Source organism: Schistocerca gregaria, chromosome 8, assembly GCF_023897955.1.
Source record: "Schistocerca gregaria isolate iqSchGreg1 chromosome 8, iqSchGreg1.2, whole genome shotgun sequence".
Lineage (NCBI taxonomy): Eukaryota > Metazoa > Arthropoda > Insecta > Orthoptera > Acrididae > Schistocerca > Schistocerca gregaria.
The window spans coordinates 220,386,263-220,406,021 of record NC_064927.1 but is presented as its reverse complement, the minus strand read 5'-3'; the positions used below and the strand labels follow the sequence as shown (position 1 = coordinate 220,406,021).

Below are 19,759 nucleotides of genomic sequence, written 5' to 3'. Positions count from 1 at the left end.
ATCATAATAGCAATAATTAGCGTAACAAAGTAAGACAAAACCAAGATGATGTTCTTTACAGGAAATGCTCAATATGTCCATCATCATTCCTCAACAATAGCTGTAGTCGAGGAATAATGTTGTGAACAGCACTGTAAAGCATGTCCGGAGTTATGGTGAGGCATTGGCGTCGGATGTTATATTTTTTAGCATCCCTAGAGATGTCGGTCAATCACGATACACTTGCGATTTCCGGTAACCCCAAAGTCAATAATCGCACCGACTGAGGTCTGGGGACCTGGGAGGCCAAGCATGACGAAAGTAGCGGCTGAGCACACGACCACCACCAAACGACGCGCGCAAGAGATCTTTCATACGTCTAGCAATACTTTTTTTGTTCTAATGAAACCCCATGTCATTCCAAGCATTTCTGTCAATTTTTACCCCTCTATCTACATTATTCCGCACGTCTGCTTAAAAAATTTGAAGAACTAGTAGTATCTAAAGTATCTAGCGATATTCTTCAGTCCACGGGGCATGGCTATCTAAGATGGGCGACGAAAAAAAAAAAGTTCTACATCTACATCCACTCCGCAAGCCACCTCTAGCGGAGGGTACCCTGCGTACCTGTATCGGTTCTCCCTTCTATTCCAGTCTCGTATTGTTCGTGGAAAGAAGGATTGTCGGTATGCCTCTGTATGGGCTCTAATATCTCTGATTTTATCCTCATGGTCTCTTCGCGAGATATACGCAGGAGGGAGCAATATACTGCATGACTCTTCGGTGAAGGTATGTTGACGAAACTTTAACAAAAGCCCGTACCGAGCTACTGAGCGTCTCTCTTGCAGAGCCTTCCACTGGATTTTATATATCATCTACGTAACGCCTTCGCGATTACTAAATGATCCTGTAACGAAGCGCGCTGCTCTCTGCTGGATCTTCTCTATCTCTTCTATCAACCCTATCTGGTACGAATCCCACACTGCTGAGCAGTATTCAAGCAGTGGGCAAACAAGCGTACTGTAACCTACTTCCTTTGTTTTCGGATTGCATTTCCTTAGGATTCTTCCAATGAGTCTCAGTCTGGCATCTGCTTTACCGCCAATCAACTTTATATGATCATTCCATTTTAAATCACTCCTAATGCGTACTCACAGATAATTTATGGAATTAACTGCTTCCAGTTGCTGACCTGCTATTTTGTAGCTAAATGATAAGAGATCTTTCTTTCTATGTATTCGCAGCACATTACTCTTGTCTACATTGAGATTCAATTGCCATTCCCTGCACCATGCGTCAATTCGCTGCAGATCCTCCTGCATTTCAGTACAATTTTCCATTGTTACAACCTCTCGATATACCACAGGATCATCCGTAAAAAGCCTCAGTGAACTTCCGATGTTATCCACAAGGTCATTTATGTCTATTGTGAATAGCGACGGTCCTATGACACTCCCCTGCGGCACACCTGAAATCACTCTTACTTCGGAAGACTTCTCTCCATTGAGAATGACATGCTGCGTTCTGCCATCTAGGAACTCCTCAATCCAATCACACAATTGGTCAGATAGTCCATATTGCTCTTACTCTGTTCATTAAACGACTGTGGGGAACTGTATCTAACACCTTGCAGAAGTCAAGAAACACGACATCTACCTGGGAACCAGTGTCTATGGCCCTCTGAGTCTCGTGGACGAATAGCACGAGCTGGGTTTCACACAATCATCTTTTTCAAACACATGCTGACACCTACAGGGTAGATTTCTAGTCTCCAGAAAAGTCATTATACTCGAACATAATACGTGTTCCAAAATTCTACAACTGATCGACGTTAGATATATAGGTCTATAGTTCTGCACGTCTGTTCGACGTCCCTTCTTGAAAACGAGGATGACCTGTGTCCTTTTCCAATCCTTTGGAACGTTGAACTACAACGAACAAACCCGTGTGTAAGGAGTCATTCTTCCCACGGTACATACGCGGAAGAAACCCTATCGCATGGTACCACGTCAAGTATTCCCTGCCCTTTACTTTGCAGATGCACATAGCAGCCGGTGTGGCTGAAGTGCTGTGCTGTCCTACCCGTGCCCTTTGCCGGTGTAGATGGCCGCAAGGAAATGAACGGTGGCTCTGGTGTGGTGTGGCGCGCTGATGAGCAGCGGTAGCGGCAGCGGCAGCGTCAGCTTGAGCGGCGGCGCGTCGGTCGATGCGAGCACTTGCCGGGCTTCGCTGGCGGCCCCGGCCGGCGCAGGGACGACCGCCAGCTGCCGGCTGCCTCCCGCCCCGCCAGATCGATACCCTGCGCCGAGTGGAGCGCGGCGCCGCGCGGCCCGGGATGCGACGCCAGCCGACCGCACGCGCGCGCTGCACTCGCCAGCCGCGCAGTCGTCAGCGCAGAGCGCACACTCGCGCTGCTAGTATTCTTCGAGTTGCACATACGCTATTTAACTTAACGTATGGGGCACTTACTAGTGGACATTCATATTGGGTGCTTCAACTTCGCTAGAGACACTTTCAAAGAATTGCCTGCGTGTCTGTGGAGAAATGGCAGCTGCTTCTACCTCAAACCAGAAAGCACTGAAGGTCTCGCGAGCAAAATCCACGTTCTAAAACATCCCCAAGGCGTTCCACTGGGTAAATGTTGGGACTCGCGGTAGGCTCGTCCTTTTCAGAAATTTAATGGTCCTCAAATGGTTCTTTATGATATGGTACGCTCGTACAGACAATCGTTGTATCCGAACTGTTCCTCCACTGTATGCCGTACACAATGCTATAACATGTATTCATTCCTTCTGCATTTTGAGTTTTCTTGAGCGCAATACGCTGGCGTGACGAAAGTCATGTCGTTGGAAGTCCCTGCAGAAATATTGGGCCATGCAGCCTCTATAGCCGTGCATAATTGCCAAAGTGTTGCCGGTGTAGCGTTTGGTGCACGAACTGATCTCTCGATTATGTCCTAGAAATGTTCGATGAGATTCAAGTCTGACGATCTGGATGGCCAAATCATTCATTCGAATTGTCCACAGTGATGTTCAAAGCAAACGCGAACGACTGTCTCCCCTAAAAATTCCATCGTCGTTTGGGTACATGAAATCCATGAATGGCTGCAAATGGTCTCCAAATAGCCGAACAAAACCATTTCCAGTCAATAATCTGTTCAGTGGGACCAGCGGGCGCAGTCCATTCCACGTAAACACAGCCCACACCATTATGGAGCCACCATCAGCTTGCGCAGTGCCTCGTTACCTACTTGGATACACGAAATGATAATTAAATCATTACCTTAATCTGTCGACAGCCACTGATAAACCTCAACAGGTACAGTTGAAAAATGTGTCCCGACCGGGACTCGAACCCGGGATCTCCTGCTTACATGGCAGACGCTCTATCCATTTGAGCCACCGACGGCACAGAGCATTGTGCGACTGCAGGGATTTATGACTTGCACGTTTCCCGTGAGACACACATTCCCAACGATGTCCACATACTATATTCATAGTGCCCATTCCCACTACACTCCCGTAAGAGTTCGGGCAATACGTGTTCACCCGCACAGGAGGAGGCTAATGGCCGCTTAGCCTTAACTATATGGAGATGGTATCTGTTCTTTCGCACATGTCCGAAAGAACAGATGCGATCTCGTACTTGGAACATGGCTTCGCGGTGTCTGCGTCACATTCTACCTCTACCGTCAGCTCTTACCAACTGAAATCCGAACTGATCAAGCCAGACAACGGTTTTCCAGTAGTCTACGGTCGAACCTATATTATCTCGAGACCAGGAGAGGCGCTGCAGGCGATGTTATGCTTTTAGCAAAGGCACTCGTGTCGGTCGTCTGCTGCCACAGCCCATTAGCGACAAATTTTGTCGCACTGTCCTAACTAATACATTCGTCCTACGTCCCACATTGATTCTTCAGGTATTTCACGGTGTTGCTTGTCTGTTAGCACTGACCACACTACGCAAACGCATATGTTTTCTATCGCTAAGAGAAGGCCGTCGGCCACTGTTGTCCGTGTTGAGAGGTACTGGCTGAAATTTGGTATTCTCGACACACACTTGATACTGTGTACTTCGGAATATTGAATTCCCTGACTTTTTCCGAAACTGAATGTACCATACGTCTACTTCCAACTACCAGACCGCGTTCAAAATCTGTTAATTCCCGTCGTATGGCCATAATTACGTCTGAAACCTTTTCACATGAGTCACTTTAGTACAAATTACCGCCAATCCACTGCCCTTTTATATCTTGTCTACATGATACTACCGCCCTCTGTGTGGGTGGATATCGCTAACGCGTGATTTCTCTTCTCCCGATATCCATCAAAATCAAACTCTTTCATCGCACTGTCACAGTGTATAGCATGTTTCATGAATCACTAGCTTTCGGTCGTTCGCTGTCTAGTAGCATCATTCTTTACACTATCTCATGCATCGCTTGGCACCGACTACAAAAATTTGAGGCTGCTCGACCACTGTACCTCACTGATTTTAACTCCCTATGCACATTCGCTGTACTAACCGCACTGTTGATAACTCTTCGGAACTCACGAGTGATTCATTCCGCTGACTTCATGCGTCTTTTTACAACCACCGTCCGCAATGCTCGACGGTCCCTGTCCGCCAGCGCATGAGATCAGCGTGGTGTTTGTTTAGCCGTGGTTGTTCCTTCGTGAGTCCACTTTATAATCACATCGCCAATAGTAGACTTGAGCTGCTTTGGAAAAATTCAAATGTCCCTGATGGATTTGCAAGTTAGGTGGCATCCACTGACTACTACACGTTCGAAGTCCGCGAGTTCTCCCGACAGACATTTTGCTGTTACTGCTTCTCTACTGACAACACAATACTCGCCGGTTTTGTACTGGCTAGTCGGCCTCTCGTGATATCTAGTGGTCAATTCTGAATTACTTGACGATATTCGGATACTTTTGATCAGTTTGAGTACAATATCCGCACGTCAATGTACAGAGCATGGCTGGAAACACTTCGCCCCACTGCCTGTGATCCCCTTTCCTCTTCTACTCGCAAATGCAGTGAAGGAAAAATTATTGCCAGTGTATCTCTGCAAGGCTCCGAGCTCCCGTAGTTTCGTCCTCACAGCCTTTAAGCGAGACGAACTTTGACATTTGCGGCAGACTGTAGATCTTCCTGCAGTTTCCTAAACTTTACAACTCTCCCTGCCCTCCGCTCCCCCCCAGTTACACTTACACTTGGGTCCATCACACAACGAATAAACGGTTCCTCGACGGCAGTCTGTTGTATGACTAACATCTTTTGCTCAGCGTTATAAACCAATTTCCACAACACGGTCTATATCATGTGTCCTCAAACCTAGCATCTAAACGAACCTATACGAGGACATGAAACCATGTACATACAACTACTTTATAGTTCGCAAATTTAAGAGCGTGCCTTCCGTCGCCCAACATGAAATACGAACGCCACCTCCCCTCCCACCACACACACACACACACACACACACACACACACACACACACACACACACACACACACACCGAAAATCTTGAGTCCAACGGATCGATAGGTTTTTTGATTTACGAAAGTTTTTCGGCATACTCCTATATTGATGAATGATACTAAAAATACGAGCATAAGAAGTCTCTTACAAAAATGTGGATACCCTGACTTCGTAATAATATGAGACCTTATATGACAAGTTATCATCATAAACATAACTGTCTATAGTGTTCCAATGCATCAGTTTTCATAAAATGACAGAAATACGGAGGGTCAACAATGACTCTAGATTGTAATTGAATTTGCATATTGCTTGGTCGTGAAAGAGAAGGAAGGACACGGTTTAACGTCCAAGAGAAATTAAATCAGAAACAGTTTGGACAATTATCGGACGGAAAACCGACAGCCGCCTTTTTTTAAAGAATAGTTTGGCATTCTGTCGAATGAATTATACATGACACAGGAAACCTGTTTCACAACAGTTAAACTGAGATCTGAACCCCGCGCCTCCCGAAGTGGTGCGAAAATCGCAACCAATACGTCAGGTCGTCTTAACGTCACATGCAGAACTAGGGAAACCGAGAAAGACAACGTGGACGGATGACAGGTTCTATTTCATGTGGTGATGCATCACAATCCCATAATAATTACAATCAGAAGTCAAGGTAAGTGGAGCTGCTTCTCGTATGTGATAGGATGGGCAGAGATCACAAAGTCTTTGCCGGATAACCAAGCGCTCTGTCAAGTTAGCCTCGCTGCCGGCGTCTACAGTCGAGCAGATAAAACGAGGCGCTACCTTAAGCTCTCGTGATGTGCCGCCGGCCTACATCTTCCGCTACAGAGATTAGCTTCGCCCGTTATCAGCTCGGCCTGAAGGCAGCCCAAGGAATAGCTGTCTCTTCTCTCCCCCCCCCCCCTTTCTAGCTCTCTATCAAAGGCGGCGACGATAAACCAGCTCGAGCGTCCGAAGAACCTAGCGTTGCTAATGTGCCGCCACCCACACGGGGAAAAGTGAATATCTTCACAACCTGGTACCACCACAGCCTTACGCGTTCCTTTTCCTCCTCCTCTCTCTGAGGACGGTACTTATTGTACGTTTACGAAAGTTCTGCAAGTTACCAGCGTTTTCTTATCGACCGATTTTGTGGACTATGATCAGCTCCTATTGTTAATGGCTCCACGTAAGGCGTATCACAGTGCACCCTTAATATAACTTAGCTAGTATAGTCTAGTGACGAAGGACTTGGGTGACAAGACGAGTATGACAAATTTATTCTGTAGTCTTCCTGATGTGCGAAACGCAAACCTACAACGAGATCGCCCAGATCTTAAAAAAACTGTCTACAAAAATATCCATGTTAGCCACAGCGGCAGACTGATAAACCTGTTTTTCAAAGTTTTACTCTTGGCCATAGCCGCAAGTTGCCCAGAAACTGTCACTGTTTATACGTATTTGGTACTGAAGCTTGAGTCTCTTTCATACTTTGCTTGACTATACCGAGACACTGAAGCGGAAGATATTTATGGCTTCACGTTTCGATCAAACACGAGGTGGAAAGACCGCCTCCAAGACCTACAAAGTGTGGTTTGCGAAAGATGTTAAATCGCGGATCTCCCTGGAATCTTCTGTACTGCACGCGGGGTGGATTTAGACCAGTAGTTAAGAAATTACGGCACTTCAAGTCAGAGTTCAGCGAAAGCTTCAGACAGATATGAAGCGTAAACCTTTTTGCTCTTTGTATACCAAAGGATGGCACCACCAAATAAAGCACCGGGAATTGTCATGACACTCTTCCTAAAGCACTGCTGAATTTTTCGATGGAAATTCGTTTAACCGCGTAAAGGTTAAATCTAAATGGATTGAAGAACTGTCTTGGTGAGTTCAGAGTAACTTACAAACCGGTGAAACGACTCGTGAAATCAATTCATTCGTCAGAAGTAACCTAAACGGCCTAACTACCAGCACACAATTACTATTGAAGTTAGGCACAACATGCACGCGCGGTTGTGGAGATGGGGGTGGAGTGAGTCTCAACACTTAAGCATAGCTCGAACATAAGGACAAAACTCTGCCAAAACTAGGAGACGTATCAATTATCTGGAAAGGCACTGGAGTAAGACAAGACTAGCGCCCAAGGGGGTGAGAATGTGGCGAATAACCCAAAATGCCTTATTAGTGCTTTGTACATAGGTGGCTACAGCATTGTGTTTAAATAAGATTCCTGGCCCCTTGAACTGATGCGACAATCTTAACAGAGGAGGGACGTGATGGAACCGTCTTTACCCCATGTTGTTGTGCTCTTCAGTCCTGAGACTGGTTTGATGCAGCTCTCCATGCTACCGTATCCTGTGCAAGTTTCTTCATCTCCCAGTACCTACTGCAACCTACATCCTTCTGAATCTGCTTAGTGTATTCATCTCTTGGTCTCCCTCTACGATTTTTACCCTCCACGCTGCCCTCCAATACTAAATTGGTGATGCCTTGATGCCGCAGAACATGACATACCAACCGATCCCTTCTAGTTAAGTTGTCCCACAAACTTCTCTTCTCCCCAATCCTATTCAATAGCTCCTCATTAGTTATATGATCTACCCATCTAATCTTCAGCATTCTTCTGTAGCACCACATTTCGAAAGCTATTCTCTTCTTGTCCAAAATAGTTATCGTCCATGTTTCACTTCCATACATGGCTACACTCCATACAAATACTTTCAGGAACGACTTCTTGATACTTAAATCTATACTCGATGTTAACAAATTTCTCTTCTTCAGAAACGCTTTCCTTGCCATTGCCAGTCTACATTTTATATCCTCTCTACTTCCACCACAATCAGTTATTTTGCTCTCCAAATAGCAAAATTCCTTTACTACTTTAAGTGACTCATTTCCTAATCTAATTCCTCAGCATCACCCGACTTTATTCGACTACATTCCATTATCCTCGTTTTGCTTTTGTTGATGTTCATTTTATATCCTCCTTTCAAGGCACTATCCATTCCGTTCAACTGCTCTTCCAAGTCCTTTGCTGTCTCTGACAGAATTACAATGTCATAGGTGAACCTCAAAGTTTTTATTTCTTCTCCGTGGATTTTAATACCTACTCCGAATTTTTCTTTTGTTTCCTTTACAGCTTGCTCAATATGCAAATTGAATAACATCGGGGACAGGCTACGACCCTCTCTCGCTCTCTTCCCAACCACTGATTCCCTTTCATGCCCCTCGACTCTTATAACTGCCATCTGGTTTCTGTACAAATTGTAAATAGCCTTTCGCTCCCTGTATTTTACCCCTGCCCCCTTTAGAATTTGAAAGAGAGTATTCCAGTCAACATTGTCAAAAGCTTTCTCTAAGACTACAAATGCTAGAAACGTAGGTTTGCCTTTCCTTAATCTAGCTTCTAAGGTAAGTCGTAGGGTCAGTATCGCCTCACGTGTTCCAACATTTCTACGTAATCCAAACTGATCTTCCCGAGGTCGGCTTCTACCAGTTTTTTCATTCGTCTGTAAATAATTCATGTTAGTATATTGCGGCAGTGGCTTATTAAACTGATATTTCGGTAATTTTCACATCTGTCAACACCTGCTTTCCTTAGGATTCGTTGTTATATTCTTCTTGAAGTCTGAGGGTATTTCGCCTGTCTCATACATTTTGCTCACCAGATGGTAGAGTTTTGTCAGGACTGGCTCTCCCAAGGCCGTCAGTAGTTCTAATGGAATGTTGTCTACTCCACAGATTCAACCAATTCGCACAGATATCCTCAACTCTAAGAGACTGCATCGTCCAGAGCAATTTGCTTCTCAATAGCGATGAGTAAATCGCACGGGTACTGTATTATGCCGTGTGGAATGGCAGATTTTCTTTGTTACACGGGTGACTATTTCTTGCACTAGAGTATGTTATTTACTCTTACACCAAGAAAGTAACAAAGTATTGTATATAGCATGTTTTCCATGAATATGACGAATATGCATAAGATTTTAGTTTATAATCTGTGTACTGTATTAATAGTTTTAACAGCACGTAAATGAACGGAGTTCGGCTTTATACACAGGTACGATTTCTTTCCTTATCTGATACAAGGTCGGCGTAAGTGAGCGACCAGACAACTGGCTACTTATAGAAACAAGTATGATTTCCACTTTGTTTGAAACCTGAGAACTGCTCATACTAGTGATTCTTAATCAAGACACGTTCGTGGGAATTATCTATCTAGGAAAAGCGTCCAGAATGTAAAATGGTGTAAGATGTTCGAAATTATCAGAAAAATGCGTGTAAGCTACACAGGAAGACGGGTAATAATATGTACAAGAACTAAGACGGAAAAATATAGACGACCAAGAAAGAATTTCTCTGATTAGAAAGGGTTTGAGACAAGTACGTAGTCTTTCAGCCAAACTCGTTAATGTATACATCGTAGAAGCAATGATGCAAAGAAAAGAAATGGTCAAGATTAAGATCAAAATTTATGGCAAAAGGATATCAATAATGAGAATTACAGGACGTGTTGAATAGACTGAACGGTCGACAGAGCACAGAACATGAATTGAAATTAAACTGACGATAGACGAAAGTAATGAGTAGGAAAAACTAGTTAAGCGATAAACTTGACATCAAAATTGCGGACGATGGCGGAAGGAATTCTGTTGCATTGGGAACGATTTATGGTGGACGGAGAGAGGACGACATAAATTCACGGTAGCACAACAAACAGGGCTTTCCTGGATGAAAGAAGTCTATTAGTATGAAACATTGAAGTTAACTAGAAGGAAGGAACTTATAAGAATGTATGTAGAACAGCAGTGTATGGTAGTGGATCACGGACTGTGTGAACAGCGGAAAAGAAGAGAACTGAAGCGTTTGAGATCTGTGGAACAATGTCGAAAATTAATTGGACAGGTATGATAAGGAATGAAGATTCTCGGCAGAATCCGCGAAGAAAAGAACGTACGGAAAAACACTAACAAATAGAAGGGACAGTAGTATAGGACCTATGTTAAGACATCAAGCAATAATTTTCATGGCACTAAAGGAAACCGGAGAGGGTAATAAATGAAGGGTGGAAGACACACATATCCAACAAATAACTGAGGACACTAGGACTGAAGGGTTGGCACAAGAGAGGAATTCTGGGTGAGCAGCACTGAAACAGCCAGAAGACTGATGAAAATAAGACACACACACACACACACACACACACACACACACACACACACACACACACACACACACACACACACACAGAGAGAGAGAGAGAGAGAGAGAGAGAGAGAGAGTGTTAGCTTCGCATGAAAGGGCAAGCGGGGAGACCCTCCAGGATAACGCGTCAAACACCGTAGCTATGTCCGGCGTCTATCTCCTTCAACAGCTTGCATTGTGCTGTGTTGCAGGCGCACCAGGTTCGACCGCGCACGGTCGCGGAACGTCTAACTGAGGATGGCGAATGCGTACCTAGGGCGCCACAGGGCAGAGCTGACGCTCACGCCACAGTCGCGGACTCGGCGACCCTGGACTGCTGGCTGGCTCTCCTGGGCTGCTCCACAGATTACGCAAAATTAATGACACGTCCGTCTCGCTCTTGCGTAATCCCCTGTGTACCTGTTGCTATAAAGTTCTACCGCTACCTCGCAGCGCCTGCTTCGCAACAGCTAAAGAAATGCACTTCAATATTTTGCTCCAGCTATCAACGTACATATTCGGCAAAACACTGAGAGATGCCTCATATTTTGTTAAGTTTTCCCCTCCCCTTTATATTTCACTCATGAACCTTTGCGGAGAAAATGATTATGAACCTCCGTAGGTGCAATAATCTCTCTTCTTATTCTTCCAGAAAATAGCTTTAAAGCTGCTGAACTGCCCCAATCGCACTTCTTACAAAGTAGTTCCGTAACACTGTCCAAAAGCGTTCCCAAAAATCTCTTCCCCCACTATCTGTGACACTTGTCCCGAAATAATTAACCTGCTGCAATGGTATCACCGTGCATCAATTTCTGAACCTTTTCGCCTTTATTCTTATCTCGCAGTGGCCTAATCGTGAACACACTGGCAGTACTCCGCAATTGTTCGCACGATATACACATCTCCTCCCCCTCCCCCCCCCCCCATTACACAACTCACACCCTCCCCTGCAATAATTCTCCCAGTAATTCTTAGTAGCACTAGGCTTGTCTGTTCATTCCACTTCGATTTTTAGGTCCATATTTATTTAACCGATATGTCAGACTCCCGCGTCATAACACCAATCCTGTACACAGGATCTCGGTTCAAATGGCTCTGAGCACTATGGGACTTAACATCTGAGGTAATCAGTCCCCCAGAACTTTAGAACTACTTGAACCTAACTAACCTAAGGGCATCACACACATCCATGCCAGAGGCAGGATTCGAACCTGCGACGTAGCGGTCGCGCGGTCCCAGACTGACGCGCCTAGAACCGCTCGACCACAGCGGCCGGCAACAACAGTAAAAGGCCCCTGTATTTTGAACAGCAAATCAAAACACATACTTGTCAAACACTCTGATGGCCTTTACGGCCCACATGTCTGCTACATAAATCTTTCTCTTATAGCTCTTTGAAGTGTTTGAGTATGTGTTGTAGCAACGCAAAGTCATGATCTTGATGATAATAATAATTATTATTGTTATGATGAGGAGGCGGAGGAGGATGATGATTCAAAACAACAAAAAATACACCCAACAGAATAAATCAACATGTAAACGACACACTCGTGGAATACGAGAATTCACTCATGACTTCCTGAGTTACACGCATAACGCGAACAAGAAATGATGCTCTTATGGACATTAATGCGACATCAGTCAGCACTACTGTGTGAATCAAGTTGAGCACTTTCGGCGCACAGCTTACTGTCCAGTTTTCCGCGGTACCAATTTTAACGGCAATGACAGGCAACAACGAAGTTATAAACGCATAACGGCTGATCGGTCGTTAGCTTTTAAAAAATCAATGACCCCAGGTAACGTACCAGATATCTGTCGTAATTTAGTTTCGTTTAAACTATCAGCCAGATAATTAAACAGTTAGCACCTTAAGCCGCTACCGTTCGACAGTTCTCGAAAACGCAAGCGCTGTGATCAGTTCCTCCATTAGCTCGTCAGCCGACAGCACGGCTGCGATCAGGCAACAGCTAGAAAGTTTCGTACCTGCAACAGATGCTAAAAAATCCAAACACAGCAGTTCAGCGCGGGCCATCTCCATTTTAACTGCCTTCTAAATTACCTGAAAATTACGAATACCAAATTCTATTAACGCTGAAACATCTAATTTCAAAACGCCACAGAAATAACACATTTGGACAGATCAGGCCCACCGTTCGATTGACAAAGCGACAAACAAGGAATGAAGCATTTATTGAAAGTTGCACAATGCGTAACCTCCATCAGCTTGAAGGTTCGATGCACTGCCACATGCAACTGCTCGATGTTGAGATGAATCGAGCGTGCGGAAATCTAACTTCTTAAGCAACCGGGATGTGTCAGTAACTCCGACGGCGTGATAAATAGTAATGCCTCCAAAATTACGTGAAACCGCAAAGCTTTTAAATGAAGTGTTATTAATTTTGTACATCTTTGTCCTTCGATTATACATATTTATTTCTCAACGCAGTCATGCTGGCGGCGTGCACACTTGTCTCAACGAGAGACCAGTTTGTTGATACCGTCGCTGTTCAACATTTGACTTTGTAGACCGAGCCACAACCTCACGTCTGCTTGCTCGCTTTATCACTATCAAAGTCAAGTCCTCGAATGTTTTCCTTAAGTTTTGGAAACAGAACGAAATCGGATGCAGGGACTGTACGGAGGACGTTCGATGACAGTGAACTGAAGGCGTCAGATTATTACAGATGTCGCAGCGCTAGTGTGTGGTCTGGCGTTAAACTGAAGGAGAGGATGCACTTTTCGAAATCTAAACTATTACAGTACGCACAGACACGTTACACACTGCCATGTTACACGCTACAATTCGGAGTTATCTAGCGGCAGAGGACTGAAAATGTATATACACATGCATACAGACAATGTTAATAACGTTTGTTTTATTTAAAATGCTTTGAGAATTTTCACATAAGAAAATGTTCAAATGAGTGAGTTCTTAAGTGACTAAACTGCGTAGGTCATCGTTTCCTAGACGTACACACTACTTAAACTTATGCTAATAACACACCCATGCCCGAGGGAGGACTCGAACCTCCGGCGGTAGGGGCCGCGCAGTCAGTGACACGGCGCCTCTAATCACGCGGCTAATCCGTGCGGCACATAAGAAACTCAAGAGGGATCGAAGTCACAGTGCTCTCTCTCTCTCTCTCTCTCTCTCTCTCTCTCTCTCCCTACACACACACACACACACACACACACACACACACACACACACACACACACACACACCTCCGTAAGAGTGGGAGTAACTACTGCATGGCAGGCGTGTCGCATTTTTCTAAGAAGCAAAAAATAATAACGCGAAAAAAATGGAGCTAGTAGTAGTAGTAGTAGTAGTAGTAGTAGTAGGAGGAGGAGGAGGAGGAGGAGGAGGAGGAGCACTAAAATGGAAAGGACAAAGAAATTTATTATGATACTGGGATTGTACGGCGTTGAGCAATACTACCTGTCCCTGGTACGGAGACGCTTGTGTTTTGGGCCACTAGGTGGAGAAAACTCTCGATACATCAGATGCGTAAACACAATGACAGTGCCAACTTGAATTGTGTGTTTCCCATATTTCTATTTGTGTCTAAGGAAAAAAGGAGTTGTTTAAAAGGGCAATTTCTACTTCACTGTAAAGTCGTGCTAATCTCAGTTCCCAGAAACACCCAAAGCAGCAACGAGAACGAAACAAAAAATGGATAGCTGTCGTATTGAAGTGGTGTGTGTGTGTATGTGTGTGTGGGGGGGGGGGCGGGGGGAGGAAAGAGAGAGAGGGGGGAAAGAGAGAGAGGGGGGAAAAGAGAGAGGGGGGGAAAAGAGAGAGGGGGGGAAAAGAGAGAGGGGGGGGGAAAGAGAGAGAGGGGGGGGAAAAGAGAGAGGGGGGGGGAAAAGAGAGAGGGGGGGGAAAAGAGAGAGGGGGGGAAAAGAGAGAGGGGGGGGAAAAGAGAGAGGGGGGGAAAAGAGAGAGGGGGGGAAGAGAGAGGGGGGGAAGAGAGAGGGGGGGAAGAGAGAGGGGGGGGGAAGAGAGAGGGGGGGAAAGAGAGAGGGGGGGAAAGAGAGAGGGGGGGGAAGAGAGAGGGGGGAAAGAGAGAGGGGGGAAAGAGAGAGGGGGGGGGGGAAAGAGAGAGGGGGGGGGGGAAAGAGAGAGGGGGGGGGGGGGAAGAGAGAGGGGGGGGGGGAAAAAGAGAGGGGGGGGGAAAGAGAGAGAGGCGGTGGGGAGAGAGGCGGTGGGGAGAGAGGCGGTGGGGAGAGAGAGAGGCGGTGGGGAGAGAGAGAGGCGGTGGGGAGAGAGAGAGGCGGTGGGGAGAGAGAGAGGCGGTGGGGAGAGAGAGAGGCGGTGGGGGAGAGAGAGAGGCGGTGGGGGAGAGAGAGAGGCGGTGGGGAGAGAGAGAGGCGGGTGGGGAGAGAGAGAGGCGGTGGGGAGAGAGAGAGGGGGTGGGGAGAGAGAGAGGGGGTGGGGAGAGAGAGAGGGGGTGGGGAGGAGAGAGAGGGGGGTGGGGAGAGAGAGAGGGGGGTGGGGAGAGAGAGAGAGGGGGTGGGGAGAGAGAGAGGCGGTGGGGAGAGAGAGAGGCGGTGGGGAGAGAGAGAGGCGGTGGGGAGAGAGAGAGGCGGTGGGGGGAGAGAGAGGCGGTGGGGGGAGAGAGAGGCGGTGGGGAGAGAGAGAGGCGGTGGGGAGAGAGAGAGGCGGTGGGGAGAGAGAGAGGCGGTGGGGGAGAGAGAGAGGCGGTGGGGAGAGAGAGAGGCGGTGGGGAGAGAGAGAGGGGGTGGGGAGAGAGAGAGGGGGTGGGGAGAGAGAGAGGGGGTGGGGAGAGAGAGAGGGGGGTGGGGAGAGAGAGAGGGGGTGGGGAGAGAGAGAGGGGGGTGGGGAGAGAGAGAGGGGGTGGGGAGAGAGAGAGGGGGTGGGGAGAGAGAGAGGGGGTGGGGAGAGAGAGAGGGGGTGGGGAGAGAGAGAGGGGGTGGGGAGAGAGAGAGGGGGTGGGGAGAGAGAGAGGGGGTGGGGGAGAGAGAGAGGGGGTGGGGAGAGAGAGAGGGGGTGGGGAGAGAGAGAGGGGGTGGGGAGAGAGAGAGGGGGTGAGAGAGGGGGTGGGGAGAGAGAGAGGGGGTGGGGAGAGAGAGAGGGGGTGGGGAGAGAGAGAGGGGGTGGGGAGAGAGAGAGGGGGTGGGGAGAGAGAGAGGGGGTGGGGAGAGAGAGAGGGGGTGGGGAGAGAGAGAGGGGGGTGGGGAGAGAGAGAGGGGGTGGGGAGAGAGAGAGGGGGGTGGGGAGAGAGAGAGGGGGTGGGGAGAGAGAGAGGGGGTGGGGAGAGAGAGAGGGGGTGGGGAGAGAGAGAGGGGGTGGGGAGAGAGAGAGGGGGTGGGGAGAGAGAGAGGGGGGTGGGGAGAGAGAGAGGGGGTGGGCGAGAGAGAGAGGGGGTGGCGAGAGAGAGAGGGGGTGGCGAGAGAGAGAGGGGGTGGCGAGAGAGAGAGGGGGGTGGCGAGAGAGAGAGGGGGGTGGCGAGAGAGAGAGGGGGTGGCGAGAGAGAGAGGGGGTGGCGAGAGAGAGAGGGGGTGGCGAGAGAGAGAGGGGGGTGGCGAGAGAGAGAGGGGGGTGGCGAGAGAGAGAGGGGGGTGGCGAGAGAGAGAGGGGGTGGCGAGAGAGAGAGGGGGTGGCGAGAGAGAGAGGGGGGTGGCGAGAGAGAGAGGGGGGTGGCGAGAGAGAGAGGGGGGGTGGCGAGAGAGAGAGGGGGTGGCGAGAGAGAGAGGGGGTGGCGAGAGAGAGAGGGGGTGGCGAGAGAGAGAGGGGGTGGCGAGAGAGAGAGGGGGGTGGCGAGAGAGAGAGGGGGTGGCGAGAGAGAGAGGGGGTGGCGAGAGAGAGAGGGGGGTGGCGAGAGAGAGAGGGGGTGGCGAGAGAGAGAGGGGGTGGCGAGAGAGAGAGGGGGTGGCGAGAGAGAGAGGGGGGTGGCGAGAGAGAGAGGGGGTGGCGAGAGAGAGAGGGGGGTGGCGAGAGAGAGAGGGGGTGGGGAGAGAGAGAGGGGGTGGGGAGAGAGAGAGGGGGTGGGGAGAGAGAGAGGGGGTGGGGAGAGAGAGAGGGGGTGGGGAGAGAGAGAGGGGGTGGGGGAGAGAGAGAGGGGGTGGGGAGAGAGAGAGGGGGTGGGCGAGAGAGAGAGGGGGGTGGCGAGAGAGAGAGGGGGTGGCGAGAGAGAGAGGGGGTGGCGAGAGAGAGAGGGGGTGGCGAGAGAGAGAGGGGGTGGCGAGAGAGAGAGGGGGTGGCGAGAGAGAGAGGGGGTGGCGAGAGAGAGAGGGGGGTGGCGAGAGAGAGAGGGGGGTGGCGAGAGAGAGAGGGGGTGGCGAGAGAGAGAGGGGGTGGCGAGAGAGAGAGGGGGGTGGCGAGAGAGAGAGGGGGTGGCGAGAGAGAGAGGGGGGGGTGGCGAGAGAGAGAGGGGGGTGGCGAGAGAGAGAGGGGGTGGCGAGAGAGAGAGGGGGGGCGAGAGAGAGAGGGGGGTGGCGAGAGAGAGAGGGGGTGGCGAGAGAGAGAGGGGGTGGCGAGAGAGAGAGGGGGTGGCGAGAGAGAGAGGGGGGTGGCGAGAGAGAGAGGGGGTGGCGAGAGAGAGAGGGGGGTGGCGAGAGAGAGAGGGGGTGGCGAGAGAGAGAGGGGGTGGCGAGAGAGAGAGGGGGTGGCGAGAGAGAGAGGGGGGGCGAGAGAGGGGGTGGCGAGAGAGAGAGGGGGTGGCGAGAGAGAGAGGGGGTGGCGAGAGAGAGAGAGGAGGGGGGTGGCGAGAGAGAGAGGGGGTGGCGAGAGAGAGAGGGGGGTGGCGAGAGAGAGAGGGGGGTGGCGAGAGAGAGAGGGGGTGGCGAGAGAGAGAGGGGGGTGGCGAGAGAGAGAGGGGGTGGCGAGAGAGAGAGGGGGGTGGCGAGAGAGAGAGGGGGTGGCGAGAGAGAGAGGGGGTGGCGAGAGAGAGAGGGGGTGGCGAGAGAGAGAGGGGGTGGCGAGAGAGAGAGGGGGGTGGCGAGAGAGAGAGGGGGTGGCGAGAGAGAGAGGGGGGTGGCGAGAGAGAGAGGGGGTGGCGAGAGAGAGAGGGGGTGGCGAGAGAGAGAGGGGGTGGCGAGAGAGAGAGGGGGTGGCGAGAGAGAGAGGGGGGTGGCGAGAGAGAGAGGGGGGTGGCGAGAGAGAGAGGGGGGTGGCGAGAGAGAGAGGGGGTGGCGAGAGAGAGAGGGGGGTGGCGAGAGAGAGAGGGGGTGGCGAGAGAGAGAGGGGGTGGCGAGAGAGAGAGGGGGGTGGCGAGAGAGAGAGGGGGGTGGCGAGAGAGAGAGGGGGTGGCGAGAGAGAGAGGTGGGTGGCGAGAGAGAGAGGGGGTGGCGAGAGAGAGAGGGGGTGGCGAGAGAGAGAGGGGGTGGCGAGAGAGAGAGGGGGGTGGCGAGAGAGAGAGGGGGTGGCGAGAGAGAGAGGGGGGTGGCGAGAGAGAGAGGGGGTGGCGAGAGAGAGAGGGGGGTGGCGAGAGAGAGAGGGGGTGGCGAGAGAGAGAGGGGGTGGCGAGAGAGAGAGAGGGGGTGGCGAGAGAGAGAGGGGGTGGCGAGAGAGAGAGGGGGTGGCGAGAGAGAGAGGGGGTGGCGAGAGAGAGAGGGGGGTGGCGAGAGAGAGAGGGGGTGGCGAGAGAGAGAGGGGGTGGCGAGAGAGAGAGGGGGGTGGCGAGAGAGAGAGGGGGTGGCGAGAGAGAGAGGGGGTGGCGAGAGAGAGAGGGGGTGGCGAGAGAGAGAGGGGGTGGCGAGAGAGAGAGGGGGGTGGCGAGAGAGAGAGGGGGTGGCGAGAGAGAGAGGGGGTGGCGAGAGAGAGAGGGGGTGGCGAGAGAGAGAGGGGGGTGGCGAGAGAGAGAGGGGGGTGGCGAGAGAGAGAGGGGGTGGCGAGAGAGAGAGGGGGTGGCGAGAGAGAGAGGGGGTGGCGAGAGAGAGAGGGGGTGGCGAGAGAGAGAGGGGGTGGCGAGAGAGAGAGGGGGTGGCGAGAGAGAGAGGGGGGTGGCGAGAGAGAGAGGGGGTGGCGAGAGAGAGAGGGGGTGGCGAGAGAGAGAGGGGGGTGGCGAGAGAGAGAGGGGGGGTGGCGAGAGAGAGAGGGGGGTGGCGAGAGAGAGGGGGGGGTGGCGAGAGGAGAGGGGGGGGTGGCGAGAGAGAGAGGGGGGGTGGCGAGAGAGAGAGGGGGGTGGCGAGAGAGAGAGGGGGTGGCGAGAGAGAGAGGGGGTGGCGAGAGAGAGAGGGGGTGGCGAGAGAGAGAGGGGGTGGCGAGAGAGAGAGGGGGGTGGCGAGAGAGAGAGGGGGTGGCGAGAGAGAGAGGGGGTGGCGAGAGAGAGAGGGGGTGGCGAGAGAGAGAGGGGGTGGCGAGAGAGAGAGGGGGGTGGCGAGAGAGAGAGGGGGTGGCGAGAGAGAGAGGGGGTGGCGAGAGAGAGAGGGGGTGGCGAGAGAGAGAGGGGGGTGGCGAGAGAGAGAGAGGGGGTGGGAGAGAGAGAGGGGGTGGCGAGAGAGAGAGGGGGTGGGGAGAGAGAGGGGGTGGGGAGAGAGAGAGGGGGTGGGGGAGAGAGGGGGTGGGGAGAGAGGGGGTGGGGAGAGAGGGGGGGTGGGGGAGAGAGGGGGTGGGGAGAGAGGGGGTGGGGAGAGAGGGGGTGGGGAGAGAGGGGGTGGGGAGAGAGGGGGTGGGGAGAGAGGGGGTGGGGAGAGAGAGGGGGGTGGGGAGAGAGGGGGTGGGGGAGAGAGGGGGTGGGGAGAGAGGGGGGTGGGGAGAGAGGGGGTGGGGAGAGAGGGGGGTGGGGAGAGAGGGGGTGGTGGGAGAGAGGGGGGTGGGGAGAGAGGGGGTGGGGAGAGAGGGGGTGGGGAGAGAGGGGGTGGGGAGAGAGGGGGTGGGGAGAGAGGGGGTGGGGAGAGAGGGGGTGGGGAGAGAGGGGGTGGGGAGAGAGGGGGTGGGGGAGAGAGGGGGTGGGGAGAGAGGGGGTGGGGAGAGAGGGGGTGGGGAGAGAGGGGGTGGGGAGAGGGGGGTGGGGAGAGAGGGGGTGGGGAGAGGGGGGGAGAGAGGGGGGAGAGAGGGGGAGAGGGGGGGAGAGAGGGGGCGGTAGGAACGTGTTTCGCCTCTCTCTAGCAAGGTTGACGGTCTACAAATAAAAACACGCGATCTAGTGT

At 51.3% G+C, this 19,759-nt stretch overlaps 1 protein-coding gene and 1 non-coding gene across 3 annotated transcripts in view; both read right to left on the bottom strand.

Moving 5' to 3' along the window:
• The window catches only part of LOC126285423 (phosphatidylinositol transfer protein alpha isoform), a 188,065-nt gene that overhangs the window by 75,994 nt on the left and 92,312 nt on the right, over positions 1-19,759 (bottom strand). The gene's annotated exons all lie outside the window — the stretch shown is intronic.
• Positions 3,314-3,388, bottom strand: Trnat-ugu (transfer RNA threonine (anticodon UGU)). Its single transcript has one exon. It is a non-coding gene; the product is annotated as a tRNA-Thr (tRNA).